At 38.8% G+C, this 14,680-nt stretch overlaps 1 non-coding gene across 1 annotated transcript; it reads left to right on the forward strand.

Moving 5' to 3' along the window:
- The first annotated feature begins 13,802 nt into the window (after positions 1-13,802).
- LOC114813461 lies at positions 13,803-13,940 on the forward strand. Its single transcript, XR_003761180.1, has one exon. It is a non-coding gene; the product is annotated as a small nucleolar RNA SNORA7 (small nucleolar RNA).
- Positions 13,941-14,680: the final 740 nt, after the last annotated feature.

Below are 14,680 nucleotides of genomic sequence, written 5' to 3' on the forward strand. Positions count from 1 at the left end.
CTGTTAAATGACTCATCACACAAAATCTAGATCCACAATGATGGCAAGAAAACATCTTTGTCAAGAAGGAAGTTTTGGCTTAAGCTTCTAAAGTTTGGCTTATCAACCAAAGAATGGCATTTATTTAGAGCTTTTTGAGTGCAGAGCATTGAACTAAAGGCATGGGACAGTTTAAATGAGTAAGAATATACAATGCCTGCCTTCAAGAAACTTGAATGCATCTTTACCTTAAATCTGGAAAGGAAGCTAGATCAAAGTTTACCACTACTAATTCCTTACAAAGACAGTCCAGGCCCATATTTCTTTCAGTGTATGGACCCCTTTCCCATTTCCCTTTTGGAAAGGCACCTTTTCCATCACAATGAACTATGTCAAAAGAGGTTTTCTCTTTCACAAAATTTTAGACATTGACTTTTAAAAATCTCATCCTGTACTGATATGGAACTAGATTCTCAAATCTAAAATATAGTTTTTCTAAACTACACTGGGCCTATCCAAATGGATTAGTCTGAAGAGGCTATAGATAGCAAACTAAAATATTTTATTGCTATGCAATTCACACCTCTTTTGTAGAGGATAAAAACTTTACAGTTGCTAATATAAAGGGGAATAGAAAGGAAGAGGCTTCTAGAAAGATACTGAATTGGGGGGTTGTTTTTGAGAAATACTTAACTAACCTTCATGGCCAGATCAGTACACTGCTTTGCAAACAGTAAGCACTGCATAAGTACATGGAATGAATAAATGCCATTTTAATTTTCTCGATGTGCATGCAGTCACTGTGGTATTTAAATTTTTTTACACCTCCCAACATTGAGGTTACACATTTATGTCACTGTTCCTTGAAGGTTTAATGTATGCTCAGACATAAGGGAAAAGAGAATTTCTTCCATATTTTCTTGTTTGAAGAAAAAGTGTTAACAGTTCATCTCTCATATTTCTCTAGTTTTACTCCAGACATAAAGCAAATTGGGTAATCTTTTCATATATAGAGAAGATAATACTATAATGCCCGCCACAGGAAAATACTTAGAAACAGAAAGGAAGGACTATATCCTGATATGAGATCTGGTCATAGACTTTTGGATGGTGGAAATGGAAAAGGTGGCAAAGGTAGGAGGGGTGTGAAAATATTTCACGTGAAGGGGGCATTTTAGTTAATCATCTGGGCAAAAGGAGAGAGCTATATAAATGGGGACTGGAGTCAGGGGCACAGACAGAAGGGGTAAATTTTGAAAGCAGGCAGGAGATCTCTCCAGAGAAGGATGCAAAAATAGACTTATCACTGATCACATGTGATGTGAGAGCACTATTGAAAATAGAAGTTTTCTAGAAAGTTTGAATATTAATAACTGATATATAATAATAATAATAATGTTGGTATTTGTTAAGCACTTATTATGTGCAGAGCACTGTTCTAAGCACTGGAATAGATACAGGATAATCAAGTTGTCCCATATGAGGCTCACTGTCTTAATCCCCATTTCACAGATGAGGGAACTGAGGCACAGAGAAGTTAAGTGACTTGTCCACAGTCACACAACTGATGGAGCCATTGAGCCACTGATGGATTGCAAAGACATTTAACAGGCAGTATGATAAGAACATGAAAATAAAAGCTGGGTAGTGTCACATGTTCTCAAAATTTGGCAGGATAATATTATTCTTATGTGGAAAGTGGCACCGAGATCATGATGTTAAAACAGAAAAGGACATATCTAATTGAGAAAGGGAAAACATTTACAAATACTACTATGAGATGAAAAGAATAAATCAACAAGCATGAATAACAGGTTTGGGGGAAAAAATGGATCCAAGGAAGATAGTTGAGGATATTTCATAGAATTCTAGCATACAGGTTAACACAGGAATAATGACAGTGAAAGAAGAAAATAAAGTCAAAATACTTTGAGGTCAATTATAATTAGATGATAGCTTGAAAGACTAACTGAAACTGTATAAAACCTTCAGTGTAAATGTCAGTGTTGGAAAAAAAGCCTTAGTATTATAAAGGGGAAGATGTTGGATTCCTGAATCTTCAAGAGAGGATTTGGTGAGCTAATCAGGAAATAAGGCAATATGAAGTACTGTAGAGATAGGTAACAGCAAAGTAAATTGGAATAAATGGTAAATAGTTAAATCATTTAAATACATGTTATTTGATTTTTGACTCCATAGTGACTTATTTGCCTCTTGGTAAAGTCAAGCAATATGCTTGGGGCAAACTGAAATAATACTTGGAAGGAATAGAGACAAGTTAGCAAAATGAATTTTTTAAGTGTATAAAAAGAGAAATTCTACTACATCAAAAGAGCACAACAGCTTTGAAAATATAAAGATTATTATTAGTAAGTGAAGGGCCCCCAAACCCTGAAATGTTGAGTTCCAATCAAAACAGGGAATCAGAAGATTTGAGCTATATTCCTCCATCAAGTGAAGTGACTTTAAAAGAATTGTCTCCTTATTTCTCCTCTAAGATTCAGTAAATGAGGAAAGCATTTTGCTCCTATCTCCTAATAAACAAGAAATTGTGTAATATGTATTGATGTCCTGAGTATAAGGAGGGTGGAAAACACAATTCTTTTTTTATTATAAATCAGTCGATGGTATTTATAGACTACTGTGGGCAGAGCATGTACTAAGAGTTTGGGTGAGTATAATGCAATAAAGGTGGTTGACATGATTCCTACCCTTAATGAGCCCACAATTACTATCAATATTACTATCTATTATGTACAATTAACTGAATTCCTTTCAGATAGAGTAATGAGTTTGATTCATCTTTATCAAAACCTTCCTTTACCTTGTTCTTAACACATACAGTGCTTGGCCTGTTTCTACCCCACACAGCAAATTTTACTAGTAATTGATATTTTCCAGTCAGAGCATTTTCTTATGGCAATAAAGAAGTGGGACAACTAAATAGGGACCCTCAATGACCAGAAAAGGGCACTCCTGACTTTTGATGCTCTGAATGCTTCCCATTTTGCCAAATTGCTTGCTGTTTTACTCTTTCTGAGTGATTCAGTAATATGTGACAGAAGACTCTGCCATGGTTGAGTTAACAGCAATTCTGTACAGCATAGTCATCTACAACCATCTGGAAAAGAGATGCTAAAGGGATGCTTTGGGGGAGTTAGACTAGGATATTTCCCAGATTTAGTCTCCAAGGAAACACAAGAATTGAGTAGATCCCTCCTTCACAATAATAACTGTCCCGCTGAGGTATCTTTCCAGGCTCCTCCTCCATCAAGACCACCAAGCTCAGAGAGGCCACCACTCTTCCGTGCTTTATTCTCTGGACTTTATATTTTGTCATTACAAAATAGGTAGGGACCTAGAAGAAAATCTGATTAGCCCTGAACTTTGCTCATATAGACTGATATTTCTTGCTACATAAGTCTTTTTTGTTCTTTTCTTCACTGTTACCTAAATCCTGTTGAAAAGTCTTAGGGCAAGGTTCATTTCATGAAACTAGAAAGGTAGTGAAATAAATGCCAGCATCTAACCCTAAACCAAGATGAAACCAAGGAAACCGTGCCAATTTATTCCTGTCTAGGTCCCTTCATAGTCTCAGTTCTATGAATAATAAAAATCTGAATTGCTACAAGAAGGAAGGTTACAGGAAGTACAAGACTTTGGGGGGACAATATTCTGCATAAAGAGAGTAACATGTTTGCAGTGAGTAATGGATTCTATGAGCCATAATTTTATTTTGCATTTTCCCAATGTCTTAATCTATTTTACCGTGCATGCTCTTCCTTGTTATGATATCATGGAAGCAGCCTAACTGAATTGTTGCCTCATAAAAAATCATCATATCACTATTATCATGTGTATGTGTATTTACACAAATATAGTGACACCTGAACTTTAGCATTTTAGATTCCCACCCTCTAACTTCTCAGTAGCAAGCTGCTTGCATCACCCTGCAGCCAAGAAGCTCTGCGAGGTCTATTAGTTCAGTAAATGCTGAATAGCTGTTAAACCATCTTCCTCCTCTCTATATTTTCTTCAGAAGAAGTATGAGAAGAGTGTTTTTTTCTCTAAAAAAGAGTCTAATTGGCAGTGCTGCAGTGACAATTTATATAATAAAACTGTGCTTAAGTAATAAACTAGTACCTTTAGGCTGTGAATTTAATGCTTTCTTCATTAAAATGTAGACTGTTTACCAGACAAAATTCTTTGTTCTAATCATTTAAATGACAGCATTTTAAATGACAAGTAGCTGTGAAAATAAAAGCATATTTAAACTGAATCTGTAAAGACTGTGGCACCTTGGCAGCATGTTTGCGTGATTGGAAACTTAACTCAGAGAGTTGAAGAACTCATGGTTGGCCTAGTTTTGGGGCTAATCCAGTGGTACCCAAATCGTTGGATTTAGTTTGCTTTGTTCCAGTGCTCTTCTGAATAGGGAACATGACCAGCTTCAGGCATTTAACCACCCCAAGGTGGGATAAAAATTGCCACTCCCTAGGCAGCCCTGCTTCATGTGTTGTGCCAGAGTAACTTATTGATATCTTAGTGAAATCCACCTAAGACCAAAGTGCTTCTTCAGGAGGACCCCCTCCTTGCTCCAGAGTTATTGCACTCCCCTTTCAGGTCCCTGTTAACACAGGAACCACTTCCAAGTCACAGGATTCCCTCCAAGCTGGCAAATTTTTCAAATTTTTAACTGTCTCCCCTACTCCGTGGCTGGACACAATGATGCAGTTACTTCTCTTGCTCTCTGTCTGAAACCAGCCCTGGTAGGGGAGATCTGCTTCCTGTTAGGAAGAAATCCTCAGAGTCTGGACAGGCCCCAGAAGGGTCCAGGATATGAAACCCCAGGAAAGGAAGTTAATTTCAGGTATTTAGGTGGTCAGTGTTTTGAAGGTCCAGAGCTTTTCTAATGTCTGGCTTAAGATGGCTACACATTTGGTAGTTTTGGAAAGGGGGCAAATGGGGAGATTGAGGGGGAAAGGAGAGAAGAGTGGGCAAATAAAAACCAAGAAATAAAGGGAAGGAGAACTAGAGATGAAGAAAGGGAAGGCAGGAAAAGATGACTTTTATAAAGCCGCCATTGCTTTCTTTCTTGACAATTGTAAATTGCTCAAGGGTAATACTGTCTTATTTAATCAGTGCGGCTCCTGGTATTCCTCTTGCTCTAACAAACTAATGCGAAATTATTGTATCCAATTCAACAGTAACAAATTTTTCCAAATGCTGACATAGGTTGTTAACTCCTACCACAATTTTTTTTTTGCAATTAAATGCCATTCTATTCTGCCTATATTGTCAAGATTTTTCGTTTATTCCACTTCAATCAAATTCTGGATATCCTCTGTCATGCAATCTTAGCTATCCATTAAGTGCGTTTCCCATTATGTATACATAATGAATTAGCTTTAGCAGCTTGACATAGTTAAATGGCTATGGTTAAAGTCTGTTCATCCACTTCCAATATTTTATTCTATATGTTCACATTTTTACCCTAGTTACTATCTTCCCTGATCAGTTTCCTAGAGTTCCAAAATTGAAACTTTAATTTAAATGATTTGTAAAAGTTTCATCTTTGACTGATTTACATGATTTCTAAATCTTTCATCCATCTCATTGTCTTTTAGGAAATCAAAGTCCTGAAATCTCTCTGTATTACTCCTTTTAGGCTCTGATGGATTAAACTATTAAACAATCAGAAAACTTTCTCCTCTTCTGTATCTTCTGTGGATTTTCTTGTAAAACCTAATCCATTTGCTCTCATGAATAAGTCAAATATTTCCAGCCATGATCCATATTTACAGTCAATTTTAAACACGTAAGTGCTTTTAGCTGATCTACATCTAAATAGGAATTTTTCATTACTTACCACTGTGCTGTTTCCACTTCACCCCTGTTATATGAAACAGCATGTAACTTTTTTATTTATCAGATTTAATTCTTCAAATGAATATGTCTCTTCTACTGTTATTTCTGCTACTCTGCTCACTCTGCCCAACACGACGTCTCTCCTAAAATCCAAGTCACTTTGTGCCCAAAGTAGTGAGGGTAGTTTTCCATTAAGTGATAAGTGAGAGTAGTCAGGAATTCCCAATTTTTTGCAGTCTTCTCCCCACTTAAGAATTCCATTTATTTTCTTTCATATCAAAAGATGCCCTGCCCAGCCTCTGAGTTACCTGACATTCAAGTCATATTAATGAATTTCTAAGCTCAAAATGTAGCCCCTTCCCTATCTCCTTACCCCCATCCACTCTTTTACCAAGAGTGTTGGTGACTAGGCAAAGAAGGATACTGACAGGAGTGAAGATTTATGCCTCTCTTCCCCTTCCTCCTTCCTCAACTGAGCATTTAGGAGTATCAGTGGGGTAAAGAGAATTTCATGGCAGTGGGATCATGTACCCTCCCAGACTATTCCCCACCTTCCTACACACACACACACACACACACACACACACACACACACACACACACACACGTTCATGGGAAGATCTGATACCAGCTGCTTCCTGAGAAGGTCTTTGGGTGGCCTTATCAGCAGCATTTTCCCTCTGTCTTGTAACTCTGCTAGACAACAGTGATCTTGTCATTAGACTTTTTCTCTTGTCTTCTCTACTCCTAATGTCTGATATCTGCAGAAAGATGAGTTTATTTCCTAAAAATTATGAGGACGAATGAAAAAAAGAGTTTAGGTTTTTTTTTCCTTTTGGGAAGTTTTTGACGGGTTCTCTCTGCTCTCTTTTTCTCCCAAGTCTCAAAATAAGATAGAGCTGAAAGCAGCTTTTTGGCAGCAAAATTGGATGCATTTGCAAATCTTGTGCCCTGCTCCTCAAACCCTGAGACACTTGTATAATTTGGGAGCCACCAAGTTTAGAATCATATTCCTCCCTACCTGGGTCTCTGACTGCTTAACTCCTATCCTTTCAGTGCTTTTGAATGGAGTTTTTTTTACGGTATTTAAAGTGCTTACTATGTGCCAGGCACTGTACTAAGCACTGGAGTAGAGATAAGCTAATCAGAACAGACACAGTCCATGTCCCTCATGGGGCTAGCCGCATTAATCCCCATTTTACAGATGAGGTAAATGAAGCACAGAAAAATTAAGTGACTTACCCAAGGTCACGCAGCAAACAGCGGCAGAGCCAGGATTAAAACCGAGGTTCTAATTCTAGTTTGCAGTGTTTTTAGGGCATACTAGCTCTTTAGTTCCTTCATCAGTTTATGAGCTCCTCCAAGGCTGGACCTGATCTTCTGTTTCTACTGAACACTCCCATCACTTAGTACAGGACTGTGCACATGGCAGCACTCAGAGAATACTAATGATGATAAGGAGGACAAAGGGGAGGAGGAAGATGATAATGAAAGATAACACTGACAATTCCTTCCTTAAAGTTAGAGCAATAGGGCTAAGCAGTAGATGGATTTTTTCTTCTTTTTTTCCATTATGGGAAAGATGGTATGAAAAATGTGGCTGCTTTTGATCTTATAAATGTTTATCAACCAGAAAAGTGAATTCAGTCTTTCATGAAGTGTGAAATGTGTTGATTTTCAAAACCTTTGTTATATTAGACTGTGCAATTTTGTTTTCAGACATCACTATTTGTGCCTGCAATTGGCCAACAGTGACTGCAATTTGACTTTTGGGGGGCAAACACAAAGTATTGGGCCAGAAAGTATGTGGAAAGGCCCTATGCCAATAATTCTGCAGGCCAAATGGACCAAAGACATCATTACAGTTTTGCACAGACTATGTTTCTTATGTAACTAAATTATTCCCTCTGGCCTCTTTGGCATTTTCTTCATTCTTCAGCTCATTCTGGTGCTTTTATAGTCTCCTTGAAATGCTTTTCCCATTATTTGTCAGGGCTTTTTGTGGGGAACTTTCCTTTCATTCTCAGCTTTCGCTCTTTATCTTCCGGCCAATTCTAAACTCCATCGTCCTCCAACCCTGATTACTTTTTTGTGCCATTTTATTTACTTTGTCCTGCTGGAACATGGCATACGTAAATCTAAGAAGGGGCTACAATAAACCTTACAATATACCTTTTTTGGTATTGTATTTGGTATTACCTGTAATAGTAGGAGTTAATTTCTCTCTTTACTTTTTGTTTTTAATATATATGTGAAAATGAGGCTATCAGAGTGATTTGCCACATGCATACATTCTATCCTGGCTAGCTATAGAAGTGTGGAAAAGATTTGATTAAACCCATCTATCTACCCCCTTTGGCCATCTCTTTTCCACATAAAGAAAACTGAGAAAGGCTTCCCATGGGACACACCCACCACAGAAGACTCAACCAAGGAATAGTCTTATGTCTTTCCATACTAAATAGGGAAAAGAATTAGGAGTCAAGAATCTAGATTACTGTAGTTTTCATAGACTGCCCTTGAATGACAGGGTTTTCGTTCAGTTGAATTTCCAATACACTCACTCCTTCTTTTGTTAAGAATTTCTTTTGGATTATTTTTCATCTACCTATACATTCTAAATGCATCAAATGGGGCCAAGTTTTATTTGTACATCAAATTTATATACAACTTCCTGGTTCCACCATTCTGAATGAGTAAACGATAGAACCTCCACAGGTTCCATGGTACTCTTAGGTACTGTAGAAGTATCTCTCTTTACCTGGTGATATGTTCTAGAAACACAAATGCAAGAGAACATTCAGATGACTTTGAACCAGTTTTCAGAATCAGAAAAGTACTAGGAATGAGAAAGGTTAAAGAAGACTAAGATTTTGTCTTAGACTGCAACTGTAACACTCAACACACAATGAAAGGTCTCCATCAGTGACCCAGAATTGAGTGATGTCACTGATTTCTGCTACCCAGGCAGCATATTGACCAATGATGAAAGATAGAGAAAGAGTAAAGAACTTAATCAAGAAGAACAGAAAGTTCTTTGTTAGGGAGTTTCACCTGGAACATAGACCATCCCATCAAAACAATACTTGCATTGGCATTTTTCTGGTTGACACATGGGAGGGGAATGGACAGTACCAGAATTCCCAAAGAGCTGCTTTAGTATAGATTAAAACAGGGGGGTTGTAAATAAGGAGAACAGAAGAAACATTTGAAAGACATAATTAAAATGAAACCTCAGGCTATATCTGGGAACAGCTGGGAGACAGCAGTAGACAGTCCTTCCCATTTACCTCCCACATTCTTCAGTGTAGCCAAGTTTATGCCTCCATATAGTGGAGAATGTCACAGCCACTGCTTACAGCTGGGATCTGCGGGTGACTGAAAGCAGGATTTTGTAATGCAACTTCAAAAGCGACACAAGAAAGTTCTTGTCAGGTGTGTACCTGTGGCCATTACACAAACAACAAAATCGACCTAGCTATATGGCTGTCACTAATGTGCCCTAACCAAATCCTCTTTTGGTCTGGTGGGAACCTGGATTAGATTTAAGATGCTTTCAGTCAAAAACGTTGGAGAACCTGTTGCTAAACTAACAAGACCATTTTTCCTTAATGTTTATCTTTGTGAACAGTTAATTCATGCTGAGTAAAGTACATAAATATGTGCTGAGGTTTGGAAAACTGAGACAGATAAATGATTCATTAATTTATACCCCAACCGAGCATTGCCTGTGGACAAAAAACAACATAGATGGAAACTGGTTTTTAAAATTCACAATTTATAGATGAAGGTATTTTATTTTCAGAAGCAAGTTGTATGTTCTGATGAATAACTTCTACACATATTCAGATGGAAAGTAAAACTCAACAGTTCTACTGAATTTAAAAGCCAGGAAATCTGTCACAAATGAGGTACTATTTATTGTCCGGAAGCACTGTCCGTGCATTAGAATATCTGCATAATTTGCATTCTCTAATAATTACACATTATTGAAAACCATGAAATGCATTGGCTCTTCTGCCCAGTGAGCTAAACCCACTCTCTATAATCAATCCTCATGGAAATAGAGTTGTAAGAACAGATGTCCGTTAAGTGCAAAATTGCTTACAAAATCCTCTTTGGCAAACTATTTTGCCCCAAATAATAGTAGGTTACTATGTGCCAGCTTTGAAAATCTGGTATCTCCTTTGTCTAATTTCACTGGGACGGGAGAGATGCAGAATTGGAGTTCAGCGATTTGCAGGAAAAGCAAATATTCAGAAAGACAAGACTGGCGATCAAATCCTACAGTAAAAAAGCAAAGTACGTGGACTACAAGCTGAATCTTAAATGAATTGCTAGGAAGAGGCTTTCAGCCATTCATTCAATCGTATTTATTGAGCGCTTACTGTGTGCAGAGCACTTTCTTACTCTCCCATCCCTCTAAGTACACCCTATTCATTGTCTTAACATACTGGTGTCCATGAATGTGTTGCTTTTCTGAAACAGATAATTCCATTTCTAAAAGGCGTTGAAGCTCAGCCCCTGTGTAAATCACTAAGGTCCAATTATCCTGCTTGGCATGAAGGCACTGGCATTAACAAAGGACTATTTATATCTTCAAGTCAAAACCTGCTGGGCTCAGCAGCCACCCTGGCTAGGTGAAAAAGGGACATGACCCTAGAGCTAGAAGCTTGACTCTTATCTCAGCCTGATGGCCTAGGGTTGTTTTGGCTGGAAGAGGTTCCCAGAGCTCAGGAGCCAATGTCACCAGCAAAAAAAGGCAAACCAGTTCGAGGACAAGATTGACTGGAGCATCTCTCTTCCTTCTCTCTGCCCTCTCTGGCAGTACATTGAGGTGGTGAAAGAGCAGTCATTCCTCCCAGGGTAGAGCTGAACAAGGGCTATTCCCTAATGATGAACCACCATTCAAAGAGTTGCAACCTCATTAGAAACAAAGAGAAAAGCCACCTCTCCCTATTGTAGAAACACCCAGAAAAGGAGTGATACCAAAAAGCCATTTGGACCCAACTCTCCTAAAGGAGTTTTGGTCAATAACTCTTCTGGTCTAAAGCTTAACAACTCCCCACTTTTCATATTTCCGGTCTCATTTTCCCTCTGTGGAAATGGGCAAGACGATTATTGATAGAAGGATGATAGAACTGGGCTCTTGACAGATGTCAGACAGTTCAGTTAGCTGTCATATTATCACATCTCTCCTCTGAAGAGATCCATTTCATCTGGCTCTCGCCAAGATTAGAAGTGATTTATCCTGCTACACTTCCACCCCTCCACCCCTGTCTTTTTACTTTATCAAATTATATTGTATTTTCCTCCCCAGTGTCCTCTAGATTTGACTTTGGCTACTCTGATGCATTCATTTGCAGGAATGGAAATTTAGTGTTCTTGAAATACTGCTGAAAATGCTTGTGCAATCGTGCATGTTAATTATGGGGAAGAGAAGAGAGGAGGAAAGGACTGTGTGATGTAGGACACTGGCTGCTGTCAAGGGAAACTAATCTCTAAATATGATATGGCCTTTCTGCCAGGTAATCTCTGCACGGGCTTGGGATTCAGAGGTCAAGTGTTCGAATCCCGGCGCTTCCACTTGTCAGCTGTGTGACTGTGGGCAAGTCACTTAACTTCTCTGTGCCTCAGTTACCTCATCTGTAAAATGAGGATTAAGACTGTGAGCCTCACGTGGGACAACCTGATTAGTCTGTATCTACCCCAGCGCTTACAACAGTGCTCTGCACATAGTAAGTGCTTAACAAATACCAACATTATTATTATTATGCCATTCAGAAATTCTCAATTTCATGAAGTGAAAGGTCCTAGCTTCCAAATCTTACACATACACCCACAAACACAAACACACACACACACACAAATATTTTAAAAATTTACTCTTATTAATCTGAAAGTATCTGAGAAATAAGGGGCTTTCTAGATTTGCTGTAAATAAACCCACTCTTTACCAAACTTTAAAATGCAGCATTCTACGTCCCCTAAACTGAATCACAGGAGGATAGACACATCTGCCTTAGTGCCTGTGAAATTTAATCTAAGTTAAAACTTCTACACCCCTTTTTTAACTGAAGAGTGGTATTTAGCTGAGAAGGTTTTAGGGCAAACCCATTACCAGAAAGAAGGTTTTAGGGCAAACCCATTACCAGAAAGAAGGTTTTAGGGCAAACCCATTACCAGGAAGAAAACTTGTCAGAGATTTATAGCTGTAAGGTAGTTGGTGCCATGGGAGCACATGCTTCTTTAGGGATCTATCCAGAATGTAAAATGAAGTTCAGCACCAGGACAGGAGTTTTGGCTAACTAAAGTGTGTGCCTGACCCCTCTTGAAATTAACCCATCATTCAATAATATTTGTCAAATGTCAAATTTGAGTTTTCTTGGGTAACACCACTGATTTCTCTGGTTGAAGAAAATGCTAATAATAGTGGAAACAATGTCAGCAGCACTTAGGCCAGGTGAACAAAGCAAGGGCAGGGTGGTTTGTAATTTACACCCCAACTCTTTCCATTCCCTGCTGATTTAGGTGCGCAGGGAGAAAATGGGTTTGAGGAAGCAGCGTGGCCTAGTGGAAAAAGCACAGGCCTGGGAGTCAGAGGACCTGGGTTCTAATCTCTACTCTGCCACTTGCCTGCTGTTTGACTTCAGGCAAATCACTTATCTGTACCTCAGTTCCCTCCTCTGCAAAATGGGGATTCAATATCTGTTCTTCCTCCTACTTAGACTGTGAGTCCTATATGAGAGCTGATGATCTTGTATCTACCCCAGCGTTTAGTTCAGTGCTTGGTACATAGTAAGCACTTAATGAAAACCACAGTTATTATTATTATTAGGATGATGTTGGGCTCAGGCACTTGCCAGTCTGGGTGGTCACAACTCTTCTTTATTCCATCCCATTTTTCCCAGTTAGGAATCCTGAAAGTTAAGGGAGTGTTAAAGAAATTGTTAGAGAGGATTCTAGGAGTCAGACTGAAAATTGTTGGGATAGAGAAAGCAGTAGCAGTTTAGCTTTTCCCAGCACTGTTGGAGGACAAGAAATGCTTGCTAAAGCATTGTTCTGAAAAAGATGATGACAGGGAGAGAGAGGGGACAAAGGTAAAGTGAGAAAGTTAGAAAGGGTGATGTAGAACTTTCTTCCCTCGAGGAATCTTAAACTGGAATTTTGGAATTTCTTGCCCTGCTTTTCCCTCCTTTGTCCAGGAGATGTGAAGAATTGGATATGGGGGGAGATGATTGTTTTAAAAATGGAATCTGAATGCAGTACTGTATAGTGTGAAAAGTCTCCCAGGTAACTCTGTTTTCAGAGAAATTTGGATGGAAAGCAGTTTTATATACTGAAGAAAGATATTCTCCTTAACCATCTCTTCCTCTATTCCTCAATCATTCATGTCAACCAATCATGTTTATTCAATGCTTACTGTGTGCAGAGCACTGTTTAAGCACTTGGGAGAGTACAATATAATGGAGTTGGTAGACATGTTCCCTGCCGACAACAAGCTTACAATCTAGAGAGGGAGATAGACATAAATATAAATGAATAAATTACGGATACGGACGTAAGTGCCATCGGGCCTAGGGAGGGGTAAATAAGGGTGCAAATCCAAGTTCAAGGGCAACACAGAAGGGAGTGGAAGAAGAGGAAATGAGGGATTAGTTGGGGAAGGCTCTTGGAAAAAATGTGCTTTCAATAAATGCCTTTGAAGGTGGGGAGACTGAACATCTGTCGGATATGAAGAGGGAAGATGTTCCAGGCCAGAGGAAGGATGTGGGTGAAAGGTCAGCAGCGAGATAGATGAGATGGAGGTACAGTGAGTAGGGTGACATTAGAGGAGTGAAGTGTGTGGGCTTGGTTGAAGTTTCTTCCCCACATGCATCATGTTTGCCTTAGTGCCATTTACATTAATGGTAAAAATATGCTACCAATTATTAGAAGCCAGTAGCATTTTTTTTTCCCTCTCAGGGTCACAACTGGAGACTTTCCAGTACTCCACCAGTCTCGGCTATGGGAGGGAGAGTCAAGCTGAGGCCTACCAATTCCATTCCTAGCTTGGCCAGTGGCTAGCGAGTGGAAGGCAATCTGCTACAAGTCAAAACTCACCCATGCTGGGCAGCAGCGGCATGGAAGAGAGTCGAGAGTGGAGACTCAAGTTTACTGCACAGAAGGAGGCAATGGTAAACCACTTCTGTATTTTTAACCAAGAAAACTCTATGGATATACTACCAGAACGATTGCAGATGGAGAGTGGGGCGTTCTGTGAGAAAAGTGTCCGCTGTAGTACCAAAATAGACAAAGACTAGATTATAAGATCTTTGAAGTCAGAACTGTGACTATTAGTTCTACTGTACTCTCCCAAGTACTTATTATAATGCTCTGAATACTGGTGCTCATTAAATAATTTTTACTGATTGATTGAATCTCTGTCTTCTATAAACACCGCCTAATGGCATGTTTCTAGCTAGAGTTATGTGGGCATAAAAATTCTTCTGCTTGCAAATTTTCTACAATCTTGAATGTACCAGGAATGCTCACGTAAAAAGGAGTGCTGGAAATGTCAAAGAAATGATTGACTGGGTGGTACTACAGAAATATATCAACTAGTATTTAAAGTTCCGTATCCCTAGATATCATTCGTATCTTCAGACAAAGCTGAATGAACTTGATTCTACTTTCTGAATCATAAGAGATGGAACCAGGAATTAGGGAGCCATTTATCTCCCTCCAAACATGCACGTATCTGTATATAAAAGATCAAAAAGTGGTAATACATATAAAGAACAGGTTGTGATTTATCTAGCTGTCATATTTAAAACAAGAGAAATACGCTAAA

The sequence above is a fragment of the Ornithorhynchus anatinus genome, chromosome 7 (assembly GCF_004115215.2).
Source record: "Ornithorhynchus anatinus isolate Pmale09 chromosome 7, mOrnAna1.pri.v4, whole genome shotgun sequence".
In the NCBI taxonomy this organism is placed as follows: Eukaryota; Metazoa; Chordata; class Mammalia; order Monotremata; family Ornithorhynchidae; genus Ornithorhynchus; species Ornithorhynchus anatinus.